Here is a 12,206-nt window from a genome sequence, read left to right as displayed (position 1 = left end):
GTGACTACACATTTGGAGCACTTTTGGGTTTTGTTTATTTGTTTGAATTTGGAGCGTTGCTATTTTTAATTTTTTTTATTATATGTATGTTTGGCCTGCTGCAGCCCGCACCTGGTACCAGCAAAACCGGCAAAAAGCAAGCAAGCCAGGCACATGGGGCAGGCCCCCATTGGCACCCAGCGGGTCTCTAGAAACCCCACCATGACCACAACTGTGCACCAAATGCATGCAATTCCTCCAGAAGCCAGAAGAGGGCATGGTGTTCAACCAAGAGACTCATTAATAGGATTGTTAGATGCCTACTGGGTCCTCTGGTAGATAGACAAATTCTTTTTTTTTTTTTTTGAATTTCTGTGCCTTTATTACTTTTTTAAAAATATTTTTTATTACATCTTTTCCTCAATTACATTTCCAATGCTATCCCAAAAGTCCCCCATACCGTCCCCCCACTTCCCTACCCACCCATTCCCAGTTTTGTTTTTTTTTTTTTTTTTTTTTTTTTTTGGCCCTGGAGTTCCCCTGTACTGGGGCATATAAAGTTTGCATGTCCAATAGGCCTCTCTTTCCAGTGATGGCCGACTAGGCCATCTTTTGATACATATGCAGCTAGAGTCAAGAGCTCCAGGGTACTGGTTAATTCATAATGTTGTTCCACCCATAGGGTTGCGGATCCCTTCAGCTCCTTGGGTACTTTCTCCAGCTCCTCCATTGGAGGCCCTGTGATCCATCCACTAGCTGACTGTGAGCATCCACTTCTGTGTTTGCCAGGCCCCGGCATAGTCTCACAAGAGACAGCTATATCTAAGTCCTTTCAGCAAAATCTTGCTAGTGTATGCAATTGTGTCAGGGTTTGGAAGCTGATTATGGGGTGGATCCCTGGATATGGCAGTCTCTAGATGGTCCATCCTTTTGTCACAGCTCCAAACTTTGTCTCTGTAACTCCTTCCATGGGTGTTCTGTTCCCAGTTCTAAGGAGGGGCATAGTGTCCACACTTCAGTGTTCATTCTTCTTGAGTTTCATGTGTTTATCAAACTGTATCTTATATCTTGGGTATCCTAAGTTTTGGGCTAATATCCACTTATCAGTGAGTACATATTGTGTGAGTTCCTTTGTGATTGTGTTACCTCACTCAGGATGATGCCCTCCAGGTCCATCCACTTGGCTAGGAATTTCATAAATTCATTCTTTTTAATAGCTGAGTAGTAGTACTCCATTGTGTAAATGTACCACATTTTCTGTATCCATTCCTCTGTTGAGGGGCATCTGGGTTCTTTCCAGCTTCTGGCTATTATAAATAAGGCTGCTATGAACATAGTCGAGCATGTGTCCTTCTTACTGGTTGGGACATCTTCTGGATATATGCCCAGGAGTAGGTATTGCTGGATCCTCCAGTAGTACTATGTCCAATTTTCTAAGGAATAGCCAGACTGATTTACAGAGTGGTTGTAAAAGCTTGCAATCCCACCAACAATGGAGGAGTGTTAAACTTTCTCCACATCCTCGCCAGCATCTGCTGTCACCTGAATTTTTGATCCTAGACATTCTGACTGGTGTGAGGTGGAATCTCAGGGTTGTTTTGAGTTGCATTTCCCTGATGATTAAGGATGTTGAACCTTTTTTTAGGTGCTTCTCTGCCATTCGGTATTCCTCAGGTGAGAATTCTTTGTTCAGTGACAAATGTTCTTAATGGAAGAGACTTCTTTCCTGTCCCTACTCTACATTTCTTCTTTGTCCTTCCAGGTTGTGTGGTTTATAGTTGAACAAGATCATCCACAATCAAAGATAGAAGTTTATGGAGACCTATAGGTTCAGGTGCTTGAAGATGGAATTCTAATTTTCCTAGGTTACCTGGCACCCATGCAGAGCTCTTATGGGTTCAAAATAATGCCATAGAATTGTCAAGGCTGGAGCAGATCTGTCACATCTCATGTAGGATAACCATGCAGACTAGGCATGAAATGCCTAATTGATGAAATGCAGAATTGAGAAGATCCACAGTGAGAAGAGATAGAGGAAGGAACAACCATTTAAGGCCAGCTCACCAGTGTTGGGATGAAACTTCAAACACATCTGCATGGATGGAGCCTGAAATGCAGTTCACATGCCTATGGTGGAGAGCATGTCTGTGCAAGGCTAGGAAGGGAGAGTGATGGTTGATATTGATCTTAACCACACTAGATCTCAGAGTTTATTGAGGAAGTACTTCTTCCAGTGGATGCTTCATGCTTGTGAAGGTCTCCTGCAACAGATCTCATTCCTGAGACTAACTATGAATCACACACTTAATGTGTAAAGGAATTAATCCCCTGGATCCCCAAACTGGTGCTGTCAAACCAGGGATTTTAAGCAGAAGCCTGAGAAGGACTGGGGGATGTGTTAAGTTGCTCACTGTCTTTGGACACCTTCTCTTTCTAAGCTAAGTCTGACACAGAAAGGACACCTGTAAGCACACAGGAAACCAATCTTCATCAAGTGATATGGGTCTTCTTGTCCATCTTTCAATTCTCTGGTGAATCCTGAGCCTTATTTACTTGTAGGTCTTCAGTGTAGTGCTTGGCTGTTTTGGTAAATGCTATCTGTCAGGTAGCTTAACCTGATATCTAGTGATGCTATTTGTGAAGGTAGATAACACCTTGACATCAATCTTTAAACGACTAAACTGTCCCGAGCATGCAGTGTGGACTGAGACACTTCCTTTTCTCTTTCAGATAGATATTCCTTGTCTTGAAAGTATTCTGTCAGCCATCTCAAGGACCAATCTTGTAGCAGCCAAACTGACTATGGAGTCTCAAATTGCCACTTGCCTTGTAGCTGTTGTAGCAGATGAATGAAGTTACAGACCTGGAATGTAACTCAGGGAGCATTGACTTTTTTATTAGGTCCAATCATAGCACTGGGAGATCAAAGAGAAGGATAAATTACCCCATCTCACCAGACTTGTTGGAGACAAAAACAAACAAACAAACAAACAAACTGTGAGGCTCCATGGAGTCTTTTAAAGTCTGCCACCCTCTTCATAGATCCCTCTCAGATTCCATTTATTGCCCTTAATTGGGTATATATATTCTCTAGGGAAAGTTTTCAGTGTTGGGGTATAACCCAGAATATAAATACCAATACATAGATTATTAAATTCTGTATCTGTGGTAACTGGCTGACTAGATGGATCAGTGGATAAAGGTAATGGGACCAAGCATAGAGACCTGAGTTCCTTCCCTGTAACCTACATCATAGGAGAGAAAAAACTCCATAAATTGTCCTCTGACTTTCATGTAGGTGGGGGTGCCAGGTCTTAGCAGCTTAAGTTTCCCCCTGCTCACTTATACTGAGAACTCTTCATCTGATACACTCATGTAATTATATGACTCTGTGCTCTATTTGAGAGATTCAGTACTTTTTTATTCTCACTTTTGTTGCCCAGAAGTTAGAGAAACCAAGGAGGCCAGCATGAGACCAACACCTGAAACATTGGTTAGGGATTATGGATATAGGGAACTTGTAACTGAGGTGAGAACATCATGTGTTCCAAACTGCTCTAAATGGTTTTCAATAAATGTGTGGCCAACTGTAGTAGATGCTGTTATTTCATTGCTGTTTCTTTGTTGCTATAGTTTTGTTTTATTGTCTACCTCTGATTACCTCAAAGAGACAAAAAAACTGTGATGAAATTTGCACTAATCCCTGTGGCCTGTTGAATCCTCATTAGATGTCAGAGTCTGCTTTAGTGAGGATGCTGGCCTGGATGATGCACAGCTGCTGAAGGTCGCCTGTACTGCCACAAGCAAATAACTTCCTCTGACAAAATAGCAGTTATCAGTGACACAGAGTGAAATTGTTTACAGTGCTAGCACTCTTAGGTTTAAGCAGACACCAGTAGCAAAATACAAAGGACCCAAAGATGGAAGCACATGCCCAGGCTGACAACAGTAGGCTTTGAAATGATTAAATTGACCTGGGAGTAGACAGTGGAATGTGAGGTGCAGGCAGAGGCCTAGTACAGAGTGTCTGACAGTTTTCCTGGTAGAAGGTATTCCCACTACTAGAAGGTCTTTGGATCTGTGGTCTAGGCAGCATAAGGAGAGTGATGAAAGTCACTGTCTTGTGAATTTGCTGCTGAGACAATTGCTTTCTATTCTGAATATACACAATGGAGTTGGCTCAAGGTCAAGAAGAAACAGCCATTGTTGTAGTTCATTCCTCTGAAGAACATTCTCCTTCTCTTTTCAGCCCACATAGATTAATCATGTACCACCTTGTTCCCTGGACACTCACATGACAGGGATGTGGTCCTACTTTCCTGTTATGTGTACCAGAAGATCACTTTACAATGGCCCAGATGATCTAGTTCAATCTTGCAAGACACAATAATCTAGTCTAGTATGGTAGCACTTGCCTTTAATGCCAGGAGAGGCACAGGCAGACAGAATGCTATGAAATCAATGCAGTCTAAACAGTTGGTGGAAATTATGTTTTTTTTTGTTTTTTATTTTTTATTCAGGATCAAGTCAAATAAGTTCCCGAGGCTTGGAGGTTTTAGGTTTACCTTTTAAGGGGACTTTGTACTTGTAGGAAGGGATAATGCAAATATTCACAGATAAATTGTGGAACCCGGGCCTTCATTCAGCTCCAAGGCAAGTGCATCCAGGGGACTAATGGATAATCTGCTTTGGGGATCCTGACTAGGCTAACAGAAGATTATTAAATGTAGTTATTATAAGGGAATTGTCCCACCAGTTCATATACAGTAAGATGCAGAGCCCACATTTGGACAGGTTGTTTGGCACCATGTATTGCCATGCATGATGTGGGTACATGGTGTCATGAGACACAGAAGAAGGCCTCATTTCCCTTGAAACTGGAGTTACTAACATCTCACACCATTGCTTGAAATCCCAGCACTTGGGAGAGGAGGTCAGAATCAGGAGTTCAGGAGCACCCTTGACTATATAAGAAATTTTAAGTTTCCTTCATTCCTCTAAGAACTTCATTGAGTTTCCATCTGTTGCTATGAATTGTAATGCTAAATCCTGTTCCTAGGAAGGTCTGGAACTAGGAGAGTATTCTCCTATCAAAAGCTTTTGTTGTGCAAATATTTTTGCTTAATTTAAAGCCATTGGTTAAATAAAATTTGGCTACTGGTATTTACTGGATGGATTAGACATATTTGAGATTCTAGTTATGTGGTTGTGGGTGTAGAAGTGAAAGATAAGAGGAGAAACTAGAAAAAAGAGAGAAGGCACCATGGGGGACCTGTACCACGAGCACATATGGAGGAAAAACCGCAAGTATTTGGGGTGCACCACTAGAAAGGTAGCCAGGTGAGATGTTAGAAAAGCAGATTAGGGGTCACCCGACCCACAGTAATTGTCTCTATTTTTGTTTTTTTTTAAGACAGTGTTCCCTGTATATCCCTGGCTGTCCTGGAACTCACTTTGTAGATCAGGCTGGCCTCAAACTCAGAAATCCTCCTGCCTCTGTCTCGCAAGTGCTGGGAGTAAAAGTGTACACCACCACCTCATAGTAATTATCAAAGCCAAATGATATAACAATAGTCTGAGTCATTTCTTTAGAAGCAAGTCAGATTGAGCTTCCATTGGTTCTACTACAACTTTGTCTCAAAACAGAAGGTGATGGGGAAAGAGAAGAGCATTGGCTGGAGGGGAGAGGAGAGAAGACCATGGAGAAAATGGTCAAAGACATACTTGAATAGAAAGTCTTCAAGAGTCAAAGGATGTGCATTTTTTCATTGAATTATTTATTTCCATCTGATCACAGCCCCTCCCTCTCTTCCCAGTCAGACTCAATGTCCCACTCCTCCCCCCCCCAATTCCCTATTCCCTTCTCCCCAGAGAAAACGACCCGCTTTTTTTCCCATCCTGGCACATCAAGATGCATCAGAAATAAGTGCATCCTCTCTCACTGAGCACAGACAGGGCAGCCCAGCTAGGGAAAAGAGATCTAAAGGCAGGTAACAGAGTCTAAATCCGAGGCAGCACCCACTCCAGTTGTTAGTTGCCCACATGAAGACCAAGCTGCATATCTGTTTCATTTATGTAACAGTCCTAGTTCAAACCCCTACATGGTGTTGGCTCATGGTTCAGTCTCTGTGAACCCCCAAGGGTTCATATTAGTTGACTCTGTAGGTCCTCTTGTGGCTTCCTAACCCTTCTGGCTACTACAACACTTCCACCAACACTTCCACAAGACTCTTTGACCACAGCCTAATGTTCGGCAGTGGGCCTCTGCATTTTTACATTTAAAGGGTGATGGAGAGAGCATGCAATTAGAGGGACTGCCCAGAACAGGTCAAAATGGAAACCTCTCAGCAGCCTGCAGCAGCTACTTGTAAAAAAGATGGTGTCTGTGGTCTTGAGAAGTAGGAGACACATTCCTCCTGGGTACCTGCCATTTGAAATAAGGGACTGCTTGATGTAGGCTGTGATAGAAACATCTCAATAGCCTGTGGAAGCTCTTCATACTAAAATATAATTCCCCTTTATCTTAACCTTACCCTGTACAATCATTGTATAGAATTCATTGTGCATGACTGCTTTTCAGCTGGCCTTGATATGTATACTTATTTTATTATATCTGAATTTCCTATTTCTTTCTTCTTCTGCTCAGTTGTAGTCTGTGAAACTCGATGTTTCTTGATGTAATGATTTTAAACTATGAAAACCTGAGATATAAGGGCTCAGTACAGCACAGTTGAAAATTTCCCAGGTGTATCCTGTGTGTACTCATCTTGGAAACAATGTAATAATAACTGTGTAATGGTAGTACCAGATTAATGCATAACTTTCAAAGACAGTTTGAAGAAATTATTAGAAAATGAAATAGAGACAACATTGGGACCCGAGAAATGTAAAAGTCATTGACGTTATGAAATTAGTTTCACACAACATTTGAGAGTAGTCCTGAATAGTAAAGTATAGAATATGTCATAAAGTATGTCAGTCAAAATAAGTTAAAACACTGGGACTCTTACAAGGGTTACTGTGTGCAATGTACAGAATCAGAAAGCTAGCAGAAGTACTGAGTTAAGGGTTAAGCACCTCTGACCCATTCAGTGCTTTAGTAGAGGTTTTCCCTTCAGAGCCATACCCTGCAAAGCAGGGGTTGGATCTCCAGTACACACCAGCTACTCAAATGGATACCATGTTTCCTTTTGTAAAGAAATGGAAGAGTCCGTTCAGCCACCATCTGGGAAGGCTCTATTTCATTTTCAGAGCCACTGCAATTGCAGGATTTTAACTTAGCACCAGCTCCATTGTCTTATGCCAGTATTCTCTGTATTGCCCACTTTCCTGTGGTAGTGTCAGTGATGGGCTCTGCACTAAGATTTGTCCCTGTTACCTGACCTGGTGTTGCTGCTCACAAAACCTGCTTCTTTGATCCAAAAAGAAACTTCACATCACATTCTAAACTGCTTTGGCTCTGAAAGGAAATGGGTGCTTCTACTTTTTTACAACAAAGTAAACATATCTCAAGAAAAACTTTCTATAGGTGTGATCCATCCCACTAATTTAGCACACAAAGAAGGACAAAAGTCCATATTAGGCGATGGAGAGATAGCTCTTCATTTGAGAATATGTTTCTCAAAAGACCCACATGGCATCTAACAGTCCTCTGTCATTTTAGTTCCAGGTGAAACCCAATAACTTCTTCTGGCCTTTGGGGAGTGGCATGCAAGTGTTGCACAGACCTACAGAAGGCAAATCATGCGTGAATATAAAAGAAAACCAAATAACAAACAGAATCACCACTGGGGGGAACAAAAACCAAGGGAGAAAACTCACAAAGCACATGGGCCTGGATTTGGTCTCAGCTTTTAAAAAAAATCTGTGTACTGAATACTGAACTACACACTGTGCTTGTGTTAAAACCATAAAATGGAACCAAATGTATTGTCAAGCACAAAATTCACTCTCATAATAATGAAAAATAACAAAATCACCAAAAAATAATAAATCCCTATCTCAAAAGTTCCTAAAATTGAATCTCTCTAGTAGTAGTTACCACTGATAGAACATTTGAAGGAAAGCAGAAGCATACATGTCTGTGTTTTCTGACAGCTTTTATATTACCTTAGAATATGTTTTTATTTCCTGAAAGACATTTCAGAAATACTGAAATATTTCCCATTAATTTGTTCAACACTATCATACACAGTATTTTAGCAGCAGCTAAATGTTTGACATGAAAGGATACAATATGGGTAATTTTTCCACCTTCAAGTTGGAATCCACAGAGTTGGACACACTAGACACACTGAATGTACAAACTATTACTTTTGTAGCTCAGTCTGGCTGGGAAGTCATTATGGAACCCAAGCCCCTTACTTAGATCCACCTGTGTCTGATAGGTGTGAGATTTCAGTAGGATGATACCACATCTGAATAAAGAAGTTTCTTAAGAGTGAAGAGTTAGAGATCACTGTTTTATTCATAAGAAAACATCCAATTTACTCAATAGTAACTAAAAGTGGGCAGTCAATATGTACAGTGTATAGCCTTATCAAAAAAGTAAATCAATTACAAAATAAAACAACAGCAAAGAAACAAACAAAAAATAAACTTTAAATGAAACAAAAGAGAAACAAAATAACAAAAGTAATCAAAGCTCAAACCAAAATCTAAAAACAACAATTGTGCTAAAGAGCCTTCTTTGGCTGTTATTTTGCAGCACAGACTTACAGCCCATGGCTGTCCTTGGAAACACAGTAGAAAATAAGTTACTTCTGTTAACAATCTTTACAACAGAAATTTAAGTAGGTCTCCTTTTTTGGAGTATGGGTTTGAAGAACAAGGACACCCAAGACTAAGTAGAAAACATGTTATAGACTTTGGCTCAAAGTCTTTGCGATCTTGTAGATAGATTTTGTAAATTTCCTTGACGACCTATCAGGACAAGAAAAATTTACACTCTCAGAATCTTCCTGTTTTCCCAGCAGCTCTTGATGTGTCTCAGCACATGTCTGAATCCCTCTACATGCTCACTCTTGCTGAGCCAGAGCACAGATGAAATTAAGGGTTATTCATCGCAAGAAAACAAACGTAAAGGAAGAAAATGCTGCAGATGATAGCCATGATTACTGGGGATGAGATGAAATATTTGCTTTGCACATGCAGATATCCCCCTATAGAAGTTATCTTCAAAGGAGACCTTGTCCTGGTCTGTTCCATGTTCCAGTTTCTGCTGGAGTATTTCACACCTAGGGAAGGAAGGAAGGAAGAACAACCTGATTAGTATTTGTCAATTCAGCTCTCCATCCCACACTAGATCTATTCAGCTGGATAATCTATTATGACCTATCATTGTCTAAGGCCTTTCCCTGCATCCCCAAGTGTCATAGAGCACCTGGGCTTGGAATTATTTCTCAGCTTTTAAAAACTGCTAGAAACTGAGCTGAGAACTACACATTGTACTGGAGTTTAAAAGAAAAACACTATATTTCTCCAATAGTCCATGTATAATATATTGAATAATAACAATGTAGCAATGTCTGATACTGAGTTCAAGTGAGATGTGAACAACCTAGAAAACCATGTGGATGCCTTATGGGGAACCTGCCTAGAATTGAAGTGAAGGTTATGATTATTTCTCTAGTGCAGGACCCTGACAGGGTACCACTCATCAACCCTTGTATCTGGAAATAACCAGAGAAAACCTATAACATGAAATCCACAGGCACTGCATGTGTCCTAAAATCAGAAAGAATGTGCTAACTGAAAATATTCCCCAGGCTAGGAACTGAATTTTAAAAGTGATGGTCATGAAGGAACATAACAACCCACCTGTACATCTGAGACTGTGGTAGAGCACTCTGTAAATATGCAATTTATTTGTGTTCACACAACCCAAGCACAGTATACCTCAGTAACCTGTTTAGTTTCCTAGCTAATGCTATTATAAAAATCTCCCAGGATATTTTGGAGTCATAAAAACAAATCTTGAATGGGATAGGTACGTAATAAGCAAAGCATATAGACAGCTCAGTCAGTGAGAAGCTTTCCCCTCATAAACACAGACTCAGAATCAGGGTTCTTGGCATAGTATCCAATCTGTCTTAGCAAGTTCCAAAAGCTGTGTAGAGTAGGCTTCTCTGCCAGCAAAGGATCACGTGTTGGTGGTGGACTAGCCTCTCCTTCACTGTTTCAGTTTTGTCCCAAAGTAAACAGTTCCTTCCATTAGAGGCTCCCTTTGTCATTGCTTGACTGACTTGGTGTCCAAAGGTATGATCCCAGAAAAATAGGAAGTCATTATAAATAGGAACCAATGGAAGAATTTTCTCCCAATAATGTGACTGTGTCAAGGATATTTTGAGTAAAAATGAGGCTAACTAGTTGAAGGTCAAATACTTGCATGGATTATCTAACACTGAGCAGTAGTTCATGAAAGGGCTGCATCATATAGTACAGTTTCACTCTTTAGCTGATGGACATCAGGATATCATCTTCTTCTGGACTACTCTGAGGACCATTACAGACCTCATGTGCCCTAGAGACTCTCTGGATATCTACTCCTTGTTCTGCAATCAGTGGGTCAAAGGGGACTGCTTTTCTACTTTCTGAACCTTGCTTCTCAAACACCTGATTTTATACTACCAGACCTGTCTGAATGTCCTCATTTCTCCCAACCCCCATTGAGGCTGATTTTAACACTGAGAAAATGATTTTGTATAACAGCAATTGCAGAATCCCACACGGATAACATATTGTGAGTTTTTAGATTATCATGACCCTCAAGGGGCTCCTGAAACAGCTCTGTTTTGCACCACAGCTGTGGGAATTCTGCTGGATGCATGTACAGCTACATGCAACTCAATCTCTCAATGATTAGAATCCAAGCCATATCATAAGGCAACGTTTTACTGAGTAGAGGTAGCAGGAAAGGCAATGGTAGCAGGCAATAAGGAGAAGAATCTGGAATGCTGAGAATACACAGTGAGCCACCTGATATTCCAGTCGGTCTTTTTAATTCTTCCAGAGCAGAAAAGGGACATAACACATGGATTTTATACACCAACTTCCTCCTCAACACTATGTACCATATTCCATTGATTTTCTCCAAAGGATTTCAATGAGGATCAGTAGTATTGCCCCTAGCCAGTTGAGAGTCTGACTTTAGATTTTGTGTCCTTTTTTTTTTTTTTTGTCTTGGAATCTAGGTAGAGTTGCACACTAATTGGAATGCTGTATTTGATTTTTCATGGGTGCAGTCTGTAATGACAGGGGCTTTACTCATCATGCTTGGCCTCTAGAGACAGTCATGGTTACATGTCTACACGAACACACAGACAAACATACACACACACACACAGTTGTATATTCAAGCATCCATACCACAAACCCCTGCAAAGGCATTTTGCCTTACGCAAACACACAACATAGAATAAACACACTGAGTCACAGCTGGTACACAAACACACACACACACACACCAACACACACACCACATACCACACAATGACTGACACAAACACACAAACATCAATGAAATTCTTGCTCTAATCTAGCATATTTTCTGTTGCATGAGCACGTAGTTGGACATATGATGTGTATAAGGCTCTTAGACTCAAGGGGGCTTTGCAGCCCTGACCTGTACTTGTCTCCTCTTCAGGAACTTTTTCTATGCAAATACTTGCTGGTCCTAAAGGGAAATTACAAGCTCTACACAGATATCCTGGACAACACAGCACTAAATTGCCAAGTAAGAGATTTCTATGTATAGCCTCCAGTAAGCCCCATTTTGACTTATCAAGGCCCTCTCACTAAACCTACACTGAGTCCTTTTGAGCATCCGAGGAAGACTGTGACTTTTGATCATTACTCAGGAACTTTTCAACACATTACTTATTATATGATATTAAACCATCCTCAAAATCAGTCAGGAGAAATCTAGTTAAATGACCTGCTGTGACATTTCTGAAATGCAGACTCTGCACAACTCTGAGTGAGAATGTATCCTGAAACAAAGCCATGCCCAAAATATAGTTAGCAAAACAATGTCAGCAGAGTGAGCACTGTAGGCTTCTATGTATGCCCATGGTTAAGCCAATAAGACAAGCCAGAATCTCCCAGGCAATAACTCTAAGCAGGAAAAATTAAGAAATGTAATACTAATTTTAAAAATAGTAGTATTGTTTAATGATTTGTTGATATAAATAAGAGACAGATCTCCACCTGGTAGTGGACAGATAAAA

General features: G+C 40.6%; 1 protein-coding gene and 1 long non-coding RNA gene across 3 annotated transcripts in view; both read right to left on the bottom strand.

Moving 5' to 3' along the window:
* Window positions 1–12,206, bottom strand: part of LOC147001755 (uncharacterized) — a 347,644-nt gene that overhangs the window by 152,496 nt on the left and 182,942 nt on the right. The window lies entirely within an intron of this gene.
* Window positions 8,447–12,206, bottom strand: part of LOC147001759 (uncharacterized) — a 51,734-nt gene continuing 47,974 nt past the window's right edge. The window contains exon 3 of the long non-coding RNA XR_015044625.1: window positions 8,447–9,215. This is a non-coding gene — a long non-coding RNA (uncharacterized LOC147001759). The remainder of the gene's footprint in view (window positions 9,216–12,206) is intronic.

This window comes from Mus caroli, unplaced genomic scaffold (genome assembly GCF_978045245.1).
Source record: "Mus caroli unplaced genomic scaffold, Mus_caroli_1 scaffold_12, whole genome shotgun sequence".
NCBI classification, from domain to species: domain Eukaryota; kingdom Metazoa; phylum Chordata; class Mammalia; order Rodentia; family Muridae; genus Mus; species Mus caroli.
This window is presented reverse-complemented; position numbering and strand designations above follow the sequence as displayed.